The sequence below is a fragment of the Pseudophryne corroboree genome, chromosome 2 (assembly GCF_028390025.1).
Source record: "Pseudophryne corroboree isolate aPseCor3 chromosome 2, aPseCor3.hap2, whole genome shotgun sequence".
NCBI classification, from domain to species: domain Eukaryota; kingdom Metazoa; phylum Chordata; class Amphibia; order Anura; family Myobatrachidae; genus Pseudophryne; species Pseudophryne corroboree.
In genome coordinates this window covers 975,208,074-975,222,666 of record NC_086445.1, presented here as the reverse complement: position 1 = coordinate 975,222,666, position 14,593 = coordinate 975,208,074, and positions in this window count along the sequence as shown.

Sequence of the window (14,593 nt, the reverse complement as noted above, 5' to 3'; positions counted from 1 at the left end):
CCTTTGCTATGCGGTGCGCGATGACGTCATCGCGTACCGCACATCATCTCAGCGGCGCTACTACTGTACAGGGGGCGTAACTGACCACGCCCCCTGTATGAAGCCACGCCACCTATGGCCGCAAAAAGACCCTGAGCCGGCCCTGCATCCGCCCCCATTCAAACACCCTCTCCCCCATTCAAACAACCTCTCCCCCTCAACCACCCGCCAGTGTGGAAGGAGAGGAGGAGGAGTATGTGCTGATGGAGGAGTGTAAGTTTAAACACATTTTATTAATTTGATTTGCCTTTAAACAGAGACTTCAACATGTGTCTTCAGCCTTTGGCTATCCAGCTGTTGTAGAAGTCCACATCCCAGCATGCTCTGCTCCAGTTTTTGCATGGCCACATTACTCAACTCTTGAAGGGAACGCTGGGCTGTGTAGTTCCAGGTCAGCTGGATAGCCAAAGGTTCCCCATGCCTGACCTAGAGAGTGGGGTATTGAAGTGTGCTTTCTTAGTTTTTTCTATAATGCATAATGAGGGTTGTTTTTTTTGCAAATGTATTATTCATCTATTTCAGACGCTGAGTTTGGAGTTGACATTGCAGACATCCCGCCACCAGCCCCGGTGATGAGGAGACCAAGTTTGGTCCTATGGAGGACATTCGGTGCCAAATGTTATTTTTTTCGGGGCCAAATGTTATAGAGTGAGAGTTTCAGAAATTGAGAAATTTTGTAAGGTTTCGCAGTTTTTTTTTAAGTGTCAATCATTTACACAGCAAGATCAACCTGGTTTTGCAGTGTAAATGATTGCCACTTTAAAAAAAAAAACTGCAAAACCTTACCAAATCTCTCACTTTCTGAAACTCCAACTCTATTACATTTGGCCCAAAGTGTTTTGTTTTTGTTTTTAAATATGAAAAATGAAAAATATACAAACTACGGACCACCAGCTGCTGTGTAACTACACATCCCAGCATGTCTTGCAACAGTTTTTCAATTTGTCCATGCTAAAATTGTGCGTCAACCAACAACAGCTGAAGGACCAAAGATTCTCCATCCCTGACCTAGACAGTGAGCTGTTGAAGTGTGTTTGGTACATTGCTTCTATATTGTAATAATTGTTGTAACATTCTTTACAGATGCTGATGTTGGAGATCGGAATGCACAAATCCATTTAGTGCTGCACCGGATGGAGCAGCATGTACGTGTGGCCTCCTTGAGAATATTATTGCTTTGCAAAATATTTTTATTACATTTTTTGTTATTGCATTAATAATTGTTTTTTTTTTCAGTAAAATTTTTAAAGAAAAGCCTTGTGTGTTGTGTTTTATTAAAGGCCAATGTCATATATGTAGAGATGTAACATCACTTTGAAAGTGATTACATGCAGAGTGATAAAGTATCAACTAAAAACCACCAAACTGCCACTTGAAAAACACAGCCTATTACATGGCAGTTAGGAGCAGATTGTTTGGTACTTTATCACTTCCCATTTGAACACTTTCAAAAAGATGAAGCATACATGCAAAAGAGATGTGCGGCTGGCACTTTTCGTGTTTTGTGTTCTGGTTTTGGTTCTAATTACACTTTCGTGTTTTGGTTTTGGCTTGGTTTTGCCAAAACCACCCTTTCGTGTTTTGGTTTTGGATCTGGATGATTTTTGATAAAAACGGCTAAAATCACAGAATTTGGGGGTAATTTTGCTCCTACGGTATTATTAACCTCAATAGCATTCATTTCCACTCATTTCTAGTCTATTCTGAACATCTCACAATATTGTTTCTCTATCGTCCTAGTGGATGCTGGGGTTCCTGAAAGGACCATGGGGAATAGCGGCTCCGCAGGAGACAGGGCACAAAAAGTAAAGCTTTAGGATCAGGTGGTGTGCACTGGCTCCTCCCCCTATGACCCTCCTCCAAGCCTCAGTTAGATTTTTGTGCCCGGCCGAGAAGGGTGCAATCTAGGTGGCTCTCCTAAAGAGCTGCTTAGAAAAGTTTAGCTTAGGTTTTTTATTTTACAGTGAGTCCTGCTGGCAACAGGATCACTGCAACGAGGGACTGAGGGGAGAAGAAGTGAACTCACCTGCGTGCAGGATGGATTGGCTTCTTGGCTACTGGACATTAGCTCCAGAGGGACGATCACAGGTACAGCCTGGATGGTCACCGGCAGTGGTTAAAGTGGGGCGGAACGGGACGGAACTGCGTTCCGTCACCTCTAATTGCAGGCGGAACTAGTTCCGCCTCCGCCCGGCCACAGCATCAGGTCCCTGCTGCATTGCAAAGGTGGCAGCGGCCGCCAGCCAATCCCGGCTCGCAGACCGGCTGCAGCACCAATCAAAAAAAGGGGCGGCTTTTTTAAAATCTGGCGTGAACCAATCACGGCTCGCGGACCGCCAGCCAATGAGAAGCTGCCATGTGGCAGCTTCTCATTAGCTGGCGGTCCGGGAGCAGTGAATGGCGTACAATTGGCGCCAGATTCAAAGTGCGGCCCGCTTCTTTGCAATAGCAGCCGGTCCGTGAGCCAGGACTGTCTGGTGGCCGCTGCTAGCTTTACACCGCAGCCGGGGACCTGATGCTCCAGCCCACAGCCACTGAAGCACACAGCCACACTGAGGAGAGTGCTGCTGGACTGAGGAGCAGCAATGAGAGGGGCGAGGATTTGACGCCGGGCAGCTCATGGACCGGCAATGGAGAGACAGCGGCAGCATTTTTGTGGCGCCAGCTTCAAGCAAATTGCGGCTAGTGACCCAACAGCCAGACGGCGGATTAACGCAGCAGCCTTCAGGTGTCCCAGCCTTCAGGTACCCCGCATCTTTGTCTGTTACCATGTGACAAGCACACAACCTCCCTGCTACTGTCAATTTCCTCATTCAGGTCCCTTCATTTTGCCAATAGGTTGCCAAGTGACTCCGAGCTCTGTATGCCCGCAGCAATGACTAGAGCTCTGCTCGGCTGTTCATAGACACTGCACAGTCGTGTGGGATTGGGGCAGATATCTGTGTTATCTGGTGGGTGCTCTGGTTGGCCTGCTCTCAAGCCTCCCTATCTGAGTAAGTACTTCAGTGGCATCAGAGAGAGCCAGCTGCCACCTCCCACCTCATTGCACCCAGGCCCATGGAAGCAGCAGTGTCCTAAAACATATAGGATATGCACGTATGCAAAATATATCTAATTATTAGACACATTATTGCTACACTTATCGCATGAGGCCCCTGTTTCTAAAAAGTGAAGGGAATGTTCTGTGTGGGGGGATACTTGCCAGTGGTTGTGTGAAAGTGGCTCTGATATTGTGGGCATTGTGTGTGTAAAGGGCACTAGTATGTGGGACGGGCAATGTGAATAAAATTGTGCTACTGTGAGACATTATTTTGAATTGGGGTACTTTTGTGTGGCCACACCCCTTCCTAGTGAGGCCACACCCCTTTCTGCGGCGCGCGCGCCTTCGGCACGCACTAAGCAGGAGGGGGTCATGGTAGAGGTGAGTTCCCCCACCTCTCCAGGACCACTTTAAGCCCTGGTCACCGGAGCCTCGCCGCCGGCCCCCTTGCAGATGCTGAAACGAGAAGAGGTCCAGAATCGGCGGCAGAAGACTCCTCAGTCTTCTTAAGGTAGCGCACAGCACTGCAGCTGTGCGCCATTTCCTCTCAGCACACTTCACACGGCAGTCACTGAGGGTGCAGGGCGCTGGGAGGGGGGCGCCCTGGGAGGCAAATGAAAACCTTTTTTGGCTAAAAATACCTCACATATAGCCTCCGGGGGCTATATGGAGATATTTAACCCCTGCCAGAATCCATTAAAGAGCGGGAGACGAGCCCGCCGAAAAAGGGGCGGGGCCTATCTCCTCAGCACACAGCGCCATTTTCCCTCACAGAAAGGCTGGAGGAAGGCTCCCAGGCTCTCCCCTGCACTGCACTACAGAAACAGGGTTAAAACAGAGAGGGGGGGCACTAATTTGGCGTTAGAAATATATAAAAGATGCTATAAGGGAAAACACTTATATAAGGTTGTCCCTATATAATTATAGCGTTTTTGGTGTGTGCTGGCAAACTCTCCCTCTGTCTCTCCAAAGGGCTAGTGGGTCCTGTCCTCTATCAGAGCATTCCCTGTGTGTGTGCTGTGTGTCGGTACGTGTGTGTCGACATGTATGAGGACGATGTTGGTGAGGAGGCGGAGCAATTGCCTGTAATGGTGATGTCACTCTCTAGGGAGTCGACACCGGAATGGATGGCTTATTTAGGGAATTACGTGATAATGTCAACACGCTGCAAGGTCGGTTGACGACATGAGACGGCCGACAAACAATTAGTACCGGTCCAGACGTCTCAGAAACACCGTCAGGGGTTTTAAAACGCCCGTTTACGTTAGTCGGTCGACACAGACACAGACACGGACACTGAATCCAGTGTCGACGGTGAATAAACAAACGTATTCCTTATTAGGGCCACACGTTAAGGGCAATGAAGGAGGTGTTACATATTTCTGATACTACAAGTACCACAAAAGAGGGTATTATGTGGGATGTGAAAAAACTACCGTAGTTTTTCCTGAATCAGATAAATTAAATGAAGTGTGTGATGATGCGTGGGTTCCCCCCGATAGAAAATTATGGGCGGTATACCCTTTCCCGCCAGAAGTTAGGGCGCGTTGGGAAACACCCCTTAGGGTGGATAAGGCGCTCACACGCTTATCAAAACAAGTGGCGGTACCGTCTATAGATAGGGCCGTCCTCAAGGAGCCAGCTGACAGGAGGCTGGAAAATATCATAAAAAGTATATACACACATACTGGTGTTATACTGCGACCAGCGATCGCCTCAGCCTGGATGTGCAGAGCTGGGGTGGCTTGGTCGGATTCCCTGACTAAAAATATTGATACCCTTGACAGGGACAGTATTTTATTGACTATAGAGCATTTAAAGGATGCATTTTCTATATATGCGAGATGCACAGAGGGATATTTGCACTCTGGCATCAAGAGTAAGTGCGATGTCCATATCTGCCAGAAGATGTTTATGGACACGACAGTGGTCAGGTGATGCAGATTCCAAACGGCACAAAGGTGTATTGCCGTATAAAGGAAGAGGAGTTATTTGGGGTCGGTCCATCGGACCTGGTGGCCACGGCAACTGCTGGAAAATCCACCGTTTTTACCCTAAGTCACATCTCTGCAGAAAAAGACACCGTCTTTTCAGCCTCAGTCCTTTCGTCCCTATAAGAGTCATATCTGCCCAGGGATAGAGGAAAGGGAAGAAGACTGCAGCAGGCAGCCCATTCCCAGGAACAGAAGCGTTCCACCGCTTCTGCCAAGCTCTCAGCATGACGCTGGGACCGTACAGGACCCCTGGATCCTACATGTAGTATCCCAGGGGTACAGATTGGAATGTCGAGACGTTTCCCCTTCGCAGGCTCCTGAAGTCTGGTTTACCAAGGTCTCCCTCCGACAAGGAAGCAGTATGGGAAACAATTCACAAGCTGTATTCCCAGCAGGTGATAATCAAATTACCCCTCCTACAACAAGAAAAGGGGTATTATTCCACATTATATTGTGGTACTGAAGCCAGAAGGCTAGGTGAGACCTATTCTAAATCTAAAAAAATTTGAACACTTACAAAGGTTCAAATCAAGATGGAGTCACTCAGAGCAGTGATAACGAACCAGGAAGAAGGGGACTATATAGTGTCCCGAGACATCAGGGATGCTTACCTCCATGTCCAAAATTTGCCCTTCTCACTAAGGGTACCTCAGGTTCGTGGTACAGAACTGTCACTATCAGTTTCAGACGCTGCCGTTTGGATTGTCCACGGCACCCCGGGTCTTTACCAAGGTAATGGCCGAAATGATGACTCTTCTTCGAAGAAAAGGCGTCTTAATTATCCCTTACTTGGACGATCTCCTGATAAGTGCAAAGTCCAGGGAACAGTTGGAGGTCGGAGTAGCACTATCTCGGATACTGCTACAACAGCACGGGTGGATTCTAAATATTCCAAAATCGCAGCTGATCCCGACGACAAGTCTGCTGTGCCTAGGGATGATTCTGGACACAGTCCAGAAAAAGGTGTTTCTCCCGGAAGAGAAAGCCAGGGAGTTATCCGAGCTAGTCAGGAACCTCCTAAAATCAGTGCATCATTGCACAAGGGTCCTGGTAAAGATGGTGACTTCCTACGAAGCAATTCCATTCGGCAGATTTCACGCAAGAATTTTTCAGTGGGATCTGCTGGACAAATGGTCCGGATCGCATCTTCAGATGCATCAGCGGATAACCTTATATCCAAGGACAAGGGTGTCTCTCCTGTGGTGGTTACAGAGTGCTCATCTTCTAGAGGGCCGCAGATTCGGCATTCAGGATTGGATGCTGGTGACCACGGAGGCCAGCCCGAGAGGCTGGGGAGCAGTCACACAAGGAAAAAATTTCCAGGGAGTGTGATCAAGTCTGGAGACTTTTCTCCACATAAATATACTGGAGCTAAGGGTAAATTTATAATACTCTAAGCTTAGCAAGACCTCTGCTTCAAGGTCAGCCGGTATTGATCCAGTGGGAAAAACATCACGGCAGTCGCCCACGTAAATAGACAGGGCGGCACAAGAAGCAGGAGGGCAATGGCAGAAACTGCAAGGACTTTTCGCTGGGCGGAAAATCATGTGATAGCACTGTCAGCAGTGTTTCATTCCGGGAATGGAAACTGGGAAGCAGACTTCCTCAGCAGGCACGACCTCCACCCGGCAGAGTGGAAACTTCATCGGGAAGTTTTCCACATGATTGTAAACCGTTGGGAAATACCAAAGGTGGACATGATGGCGTCCCGTCTGAACAAAAAACGGGACAGGTATTGCGCCAGGTTAAGAGACCCTCAGGCAATAGCTGTGGACGTTCTGGTAACACCATGGATGTACCAGTCGGTGTATGTGTTCCATCCTCTGCTTCTCATACCTAAGGTACTGAGACTTATAAGACGTAGAGGAGTAAGAACTATACTCATGGCTCCGGATTGGCCAAGAAGGACTTGGTACCCGGAACTTCAAGAGATGCTCACAGAGGACTTATGGCCTCTGCCGCTAAGAAGGAACTTGTTTCAGCAAGTACCATGTCTGTTCCAAGACTTACCGCAGCTGCGTTTGACGGCATGGCGGTGGAACGCCGGATCCTAAGGGAAAAAGGCATTCCGGAAGAGGTCATTCCTACCCTGGTCAAAGCCAGAAAGGAGGTGACCGCACAACATTATCACCACATGTGGCAAAAATATGTTGCGTGGTGTGAGGCCAGAAAGGCCCCACGAAGAAATTTCAACTCGGTCGATTCCTGCATTTCCTGCAAACAGGAGTGTCTATGGGCCTCAAATTGGGGTCCATTAAGGTTCAAATTTCGGCCCTGTCGATTTTCTTCCAGAAAGAAGTGGCTTCAGTTCCTGGAGTCCAGAAGTTTGTCAAGGGAGTATTGCATATACAACCCCCTTTTGTGCCTCCAGTGGCACTGTGGGATCTCAACGTAGTTCTGGGATTCCTCAAATCACATTGGTTTAAAACCAGTCAAATCTGTGGATTTGAAGCATCTCACATGAAAAGTGACCATGCTCTTGGCCCTGGCCTGGACCAGGCGAGTGTCAAATTGGTGGTTTTTTTCTCAAAAAAGCCCATATCTGGTTGTCCATTTGGACAGGGCAGAGCTGCGGACTCGTCCCCAGTTCTCTCCCTAAGGTGGTGTCAGTGTTTCACCTGAACCAGCTTATTTTGGTGCCTTGCGCCTACTAGGGACTTGGAGGACTCCAGGTTGCTAGATGTTGTCAGGGCCCTGTAAATATAGGTTCCAGGACGGCTGGAGTCAGGAAAACTGACTTGCTGTTATCCTGTATGCACCCAACAAACTGGGTGCTCTTGCTTCTAAGCAGACTATTGCTAGTTGGATGTGTAATACAATTCAGCTTGCACATTCTGTGGCAGGCCTGCCACAGCCAAAATATGTAAGTGCCCATTCCACAAGGAAGGTGGGCTTATCTTGGGCGGCTGCCCGAGGGGTCTCGGCTTTACAACTTTGCCAAGCGGCTACTTAGTCAGGGGCAAACACGTTGGTAAAATCCTACAAATTTGATACCCTGGCTAAGGAGGACCTGGAGTTCTCTCATTCGGTGCTGCAGAGTAATCCGCACTCTCCCGCCCGTTTGGGAGCTTTGGTATTATCCCCATGGTCCTTTCAGGAACCCCAGCATCCACTAGGACGATAGAGAAAATAAGAATTTACTTACCGATAATTCTATTTCTCGGAGTCCGTAGTGGATGCTGGGCGCCCATCCCAAGTGCGGATTATCTGCAATACTTGTACATAGTTACAAAAATCGGGTTATTATTGTTGTGAGCCATCTTTTCAGAGGCTCCGCTGTTATCATACTGTTAACTGGGTTCAGATCACAGGTTGTACAGTGTGATTGGTGTAGCTGGTATGAGTCTTACCCGGGATTCAAAATCCTTCCTTATTGTGTACGCTCGTCCGGGCACAGTATCCTAACTGAGGCTTGGAGGAGGGTCATAGGGGGAGGAGCCAGTGCACACCACCTGATCCTAAAGCTTTACTTTTTGTGCCCTGTCTCCTGCGGAGCCGCTATTCCCCATGGTCCTTTCAGGAACCCCAGCATCCACTACGGACTCCGAGAAATAGAATTATCGGTAAGTAAATTCTTATTTTTTAGGCCTAAAAGTTGCACCGAGGTGGCTGTATGACCAAGCTAAGCGACACAAACACATGGCCCATCTAGGATTGGCACTGCAGTGTCAGACAGGATGGCACTTTTCAAAAACTAGGCCCCAAACAGGACCTCATGCAAAGATGTAGAAGAGGTGCAATGAGGTAGCTGTATGACTAAGCCAAGCGACACAAACAATTGGCCCATCTAGGAGTGGCACTGCAGTGGCAGACAGGGGGGCAGATGTCAAAAAAAGGCCCCAAACAGCACATGATGCAAAGAAGAAAAAAAGGTTCACCGAGGTTGTTGTATGACTAAGCTAAGCGACACAACCACCTGGCCCATCTAGTAGTGTAGCACACTAGTGTAGCACAGGACAGCACCACTGAACTTATATGGCAGCACCACTAAAATGGATTTATACAGAATTATATGGAATTTTACAGCAGGATAACTGGAATTATACGGCAGTATCATGAGAACTATATGGCAATATCACAGGAATTATACGCCAGTATTCCGAGAATTATATGGCAATATCACAGGAATTATACGCCAGTATCACGAGAATTATATGCCAGATTTCCGAGAATTATACGGCAATGTCACAAAAATGATATGCCAGTATCACGGGAATTATATGTCAATATCACGGGAATTATACGCTAGTATCACAGGAATTATACGGCAGTAACACTGGATATATGGCAGCAGAGGACACCACCACTGTGACTGGTCACTGGACTGATGCTGCACAAGACTACTCACTACAGCTCTCTCTTATGCAAACTCATGTATGTTTTTTGATGTCATGATTGCTTTGTAATTGGCATTGCATGTGTGGGGAAGTTGCACAGTGAAACATAGTTTATTATTGCATGCTCTCTGGTGTTTACCTCCTTTGATCATTTGACCATTGTGGTCAGGTGTACTATAACTTTACATTTAGTGAGGTGTAGTCGTGGTGTAGTGGGCAGAGTGTGATTCCTGATTAGTAGAAAAAAAAAAAAAACCACTGAGCAACATCCCCAAACAGGTAATTGCAACTTTAAACTTGTAATTTATGTTGTACGGTCTAGACATGGCTACTAATAACAAATGCACAGACAAAATTCTTAAAGCTATGTGTGCAAATGTTAGGAGCTAATGAGACAAAATTCCAGAGCTAATTGCAATAATGACAAGGGATAACCTGGATTTTGTGGCAATTACAGAGTCATGGTGCAATGAGAATCATGACTGGGACATTGCTATACCAGGATACAATTTATTTAGAAAGGATAGAATAGGAAGAATAGGAGGAGGGGTAGCAATGTATGTGAAAAAAAAGCATAAATGCTTCTTTAATACAAAATATTGAAGACAAAACTGAGGCCCTTTGGATCACCATAGAAACCAGGGAGAAGGACATTATTCGCATTGGGGTGATCTATAGACCACCAGGCCAGGGGCAGGATTTGGACAGGAACCTTTTGTTGGACATCACTAAAGTGGCTTTAAAGGGAGAAGTCATAATTGGGAGGGGTCTTTTGCAGGTTCAGCTAAAAGTGGCAAATTTCTATATTCCTTACAGGGAGCATATCTCAAGCCATTGGTGAGGGAGCCCACTCGCAAAGACTCAATATTAGATTTAATTCTTACAAATGGTGATAGGATATCCGACATATATGTGGGTGAGCACCTGGGATCCAGTGATCATCACGCAGTATGGTTTGGTATAAAGACAGGATCCAACTCCTGTCACACAAAAACAAAAGGTGTTGGATTTTAGAAATGCTGACTGCAAAAATGGGGAAATGTTTAAGCGATTCTTTGGTGGACTGGAGGAAATTGGAAGGAGTGCAGGAGAGGTGGAACAAACTAAATACTAAGTGCAACTGACCTTTGTATCAAAATGGTTAAGAAAAGCACCAGGAAAAGGAAGCCAGTGTGGTTCACAAAAGTAGTATCAACTAGTGTGAAAGCAAAAAAGATGGCTTTTAGGAAATAAAAACAGACTCAAAATAATAACGACAAAGAGGTGTATCTTGACAGACGGAAGGATGCTAAGAAAGTGATTAGACATGCAAAGGCAGAAGCTGAGGAGAAAATGGCCCAGTCAGTAGATAAAGGGGGCAAAACTTTTTTTTAAGTATATAAGTGAAAGGAGAAAATCAAATGGAGGAATAATAATACTTAAGACAGAGAGTGAGCATTTGGTGGAGGGAGACAAGGCAATAGCAGATCACCTAAATAATTATTTTTGCTCAGTATTTACTACAGAAGAAGGGATGGAGCCACAGTTAAGTTGCAAGGACATTCATAAAAATAAGGTAGATGAAAGTACATTTACAGAGGAGAAGGTCCTAACAGAACTTTTAAAATTAAAAGTGGATAAATCAATGGGACCAGATGGGATACACTCAAGGATACTCAAAGAGCTAAAAGATGTTCTGGTTACACCTTTAACAGAATTATTTAACCAGTCACTAAATACAGGTGCTATTCCAGAGGACTGGAAAAGAGCAAATGTAGTTCCACTGCACAAAAGTGGAAGCAAGGAAGAAGCAAGTAACTACAGACCAGTAAGCCTTACATCAGTAGTAGGGAAAGTAATGAAAAAACTATTAAAAAAGAAAGAGTTGTGGAATATCTTAAATCAAACAACTTACAGGATCCAAAACAGCATGGAGTTACTGGTGGGAGATCATGCCAAACAAATCTTATTGACTTTTTTTGACTCTGTGATGAAAATAATAGATCAAGGGGGAGCTGTAGATGTAGCATATCTAGACTTTAGCAAGGCATTTGACACTGTCCCACATCGCAGACTACTAAATAAACTTGAAAGCGTGGGGGTGGATTATAAAACAGTTAAATGGATAAGAACCTGCTTGCAGGATAGGAAACAGACAGTTGTAGTTAATGGAGTGCAATCTATGGAGGGAAATGTTACCAGTGGAGTACCCCAGGGATCTGTACTTGGTCCAGTTCTCTTTAATATCTTTGTTGGTAACATTGCAGATGGTATTGAAGGGAAGGTATGCCTTTTTGCAGATGATACAAAGATATGCAACTGGGTAGACACACCGGGAGGGGTAAAACAAATGATTGATGACCTAGGTAGGCTTGAGAAATGGTCAAGAACGTGGCAACTACAGTTTAATGCTAAAAAACGCAAAATCATGCACTTGGGTCTCAAAACCCCAAAGGCTAAATATAGTATCAAGGGTACTATAATGTAAACTACTGAGGAGGAAATGGATTTAGGAGTCACTATTTCAAGTGACTTGAAGGTAGGAAAGCAATGCAACAAAGCAATGAGAAAGGCAAGTCAGATTCTTGGTTGCATAGGGAGAGGAATCAGTAGCAGGAAAAAAGAAGTGATAATGCCACTGTATAGGTTATTGGTGCAGCCCCATCTGGAATACTGTGTCCAGTTCTGGAGACCATATCTCCAGAAGGATATAAATACATTAGAGAGTGTACAAAGAAGGGCAACTAAAATGGTGCATGGCCTACATTACAAAACTAACCCGGAAAGGCTAAAATATATTAACATGTATAGTTTGGAGGAGAGAAGGGAAAGGGGGGACATGATAGAAACTTTCAAATATATCAAGAGTCTTAACAAAGTTCAGGAGGGAAACATTCTTCAAAGGAAGAGAAGTATTAGAACTCGAGGACATACACTGAGACTGAAGGGGGGAGGTTCAGAGGAAATGTAAGGAAAACTTACTTCACAGAAAGGGTAGTGGATAAGTGGAATAGCCTCCCATCAGAGGTGGTAGAGGCTAAGACTGTAGAGCAATTTAAACATGCTTGGGATAGGCATATGAATATCCTTACAAAGAATTAAGGTTCAAAAAGGGTTGGGATTGCCTAAAGGATAAAAAAAAAGGGGCAGACTAGATGGGCCAAGTGGTTCTTATCTGCCATCAAATTCTATGTTTCTATGTTTCAAAGATACTGACTACACTGGACTGGACAGCACAACACAGCAACACTTTATACAGCTACACTGGATATATGGCAGCAGAGGACACCAACACTGTGACTGGCTGGACTGATGCAGCACAATACACTGACTACACTGGACAGCACAACACAGCACAAGACTCGCCACCCCACTTTCCGGCCCCCACACAGACACTGAACACTGAGGACACGTCCTCTCAGTACACTCTCCGAGACTGGAGTGAAAATGGCCGCGACGCGCGGCTCCTTATATGGAACCCAAATCCTGTGAGAATCCGACAACGGGATGAGGACGTTTTGCCGCGTTCGGGTTTCTGAGTCAGGCGGGAATACCCGAGTCTTGCTCGGAACTGAACTTGGAAGGCAAAGTCCAGTAGGGTTCGGTTCTCTGAGAACCGAACCTGCTCATCTCGATATATAATGCATGTCATACATTGAAGGTTTTAAAAAAAAACCATAATAAATGTCATACAGTATGCTACAATTGCACTTGTCTATTTTATTTTTTAAATGTAATACATTTCTGGGTATTGTTCAAATAGGACAACAAAGATAATAAAGTGATATGTTTGTTGCCTTAATTGCTGAATGTTATTGAACAATTAGGTTGTCAAACTCTTCATTATGCAGTGTTTGAACACTTAATTGTTCAATCACATTACAAATCATTTGGGTAATAGTTTTGTTTAAAAAAAAGAAAAAACCATTGTGCGAACATTTGCAAGCCAGCGAATGCAGCGCGCATGTGCGACAAGCTTCATTATGATAGCGATACCAATAGCAGACTTGCGAACGCATAGCTCCCATGCGAAGCGAAATGGTAAACACCTCTTTTGTGCACTGCTGCACATTTTTGTGCACTCATGCACAGTTGGCGTGATTTTGCTCTCTTGCGTTGTGTTCGCAGACCTGCGAACACTGCTTGCGTGCGCATTGAACAGTGATCAGGTCTGAATTAGGCCCATTGTGCAGAATCTTTCCATAGAATGAAGTACTTCATATTGAATTCTTTAAACCAGAGATTTTCAACCTTTTACAACTCGCGACACACTGAACAAGATTTAAATATTGCCAAGGCACTCAAATATAATGGAGGTGCATGGTGAGTTGCGTGTCCTAGAATGTCATGTCGCAGCTTCGCCATAGGTAACGTCTGAGCCACATCTGAGAACGCCAGAATAATCCAACACTGGCCGGGTCCAAAATTAGAACTGGCTCTGCAACCACTAAGCCCACCAGTATTGATCGTTCCAGGGCCTCTGTAGCGGCAAAACACTGACGTGCCTGGCTTTGTTTCTATGGCGGCACACCCCCGGAGACTACTCAGGGCACACTAGTGTGCCACTGCACAGTGGTTAAAAAACACTGCTTTAGACCACTGGTTTCCAAAACTTTTTTGAATCACGGCGTCCTAGAATATCAGAATTTTTTTCACGGCACCCCTAGGCCAAAAATTTCTTATTGAGAAATTTAGAAAGAAATATTACATTAAGTAGATCACGTTTATATGTCATCCTTAGGGTCAGTTGTGTGGTGAGGGACAAGATTTGCTTCTGTTTGGCCACATATTTTATGACTGGCAGCCACCAGCACTGGTTTTGCCTATTATATTGACCATGAATAATTTGAATTGGTCCTGGACCACCAACCCAGGGCACCCCTGCAAGTGTCCCGAGGCACCCCAGGGAGCCACGGCACACAGTTTGGGAACCTCTGCTTTAGACAGTTGTACAGTGTACAGTGTTTAATAATGACAGTACCCTTGTTTTCCAGAGCTGATAAATACTATATGTTCATATTTATATCAGAGGACTTGTCCCCACCTTCTGTCGTGATACAGTAAATTATTGAATCATTTAAGGTTGAGAAAATAAGAAGGCTATTTGAAGCTCAAAGAGTTCAGAGGAAATCTAACTTTAGTAACACAAAGGCGTGCGTGTTTTCATTTTTGATTTGGGAGGAAGCAGCAGTAAAATGAAAAAA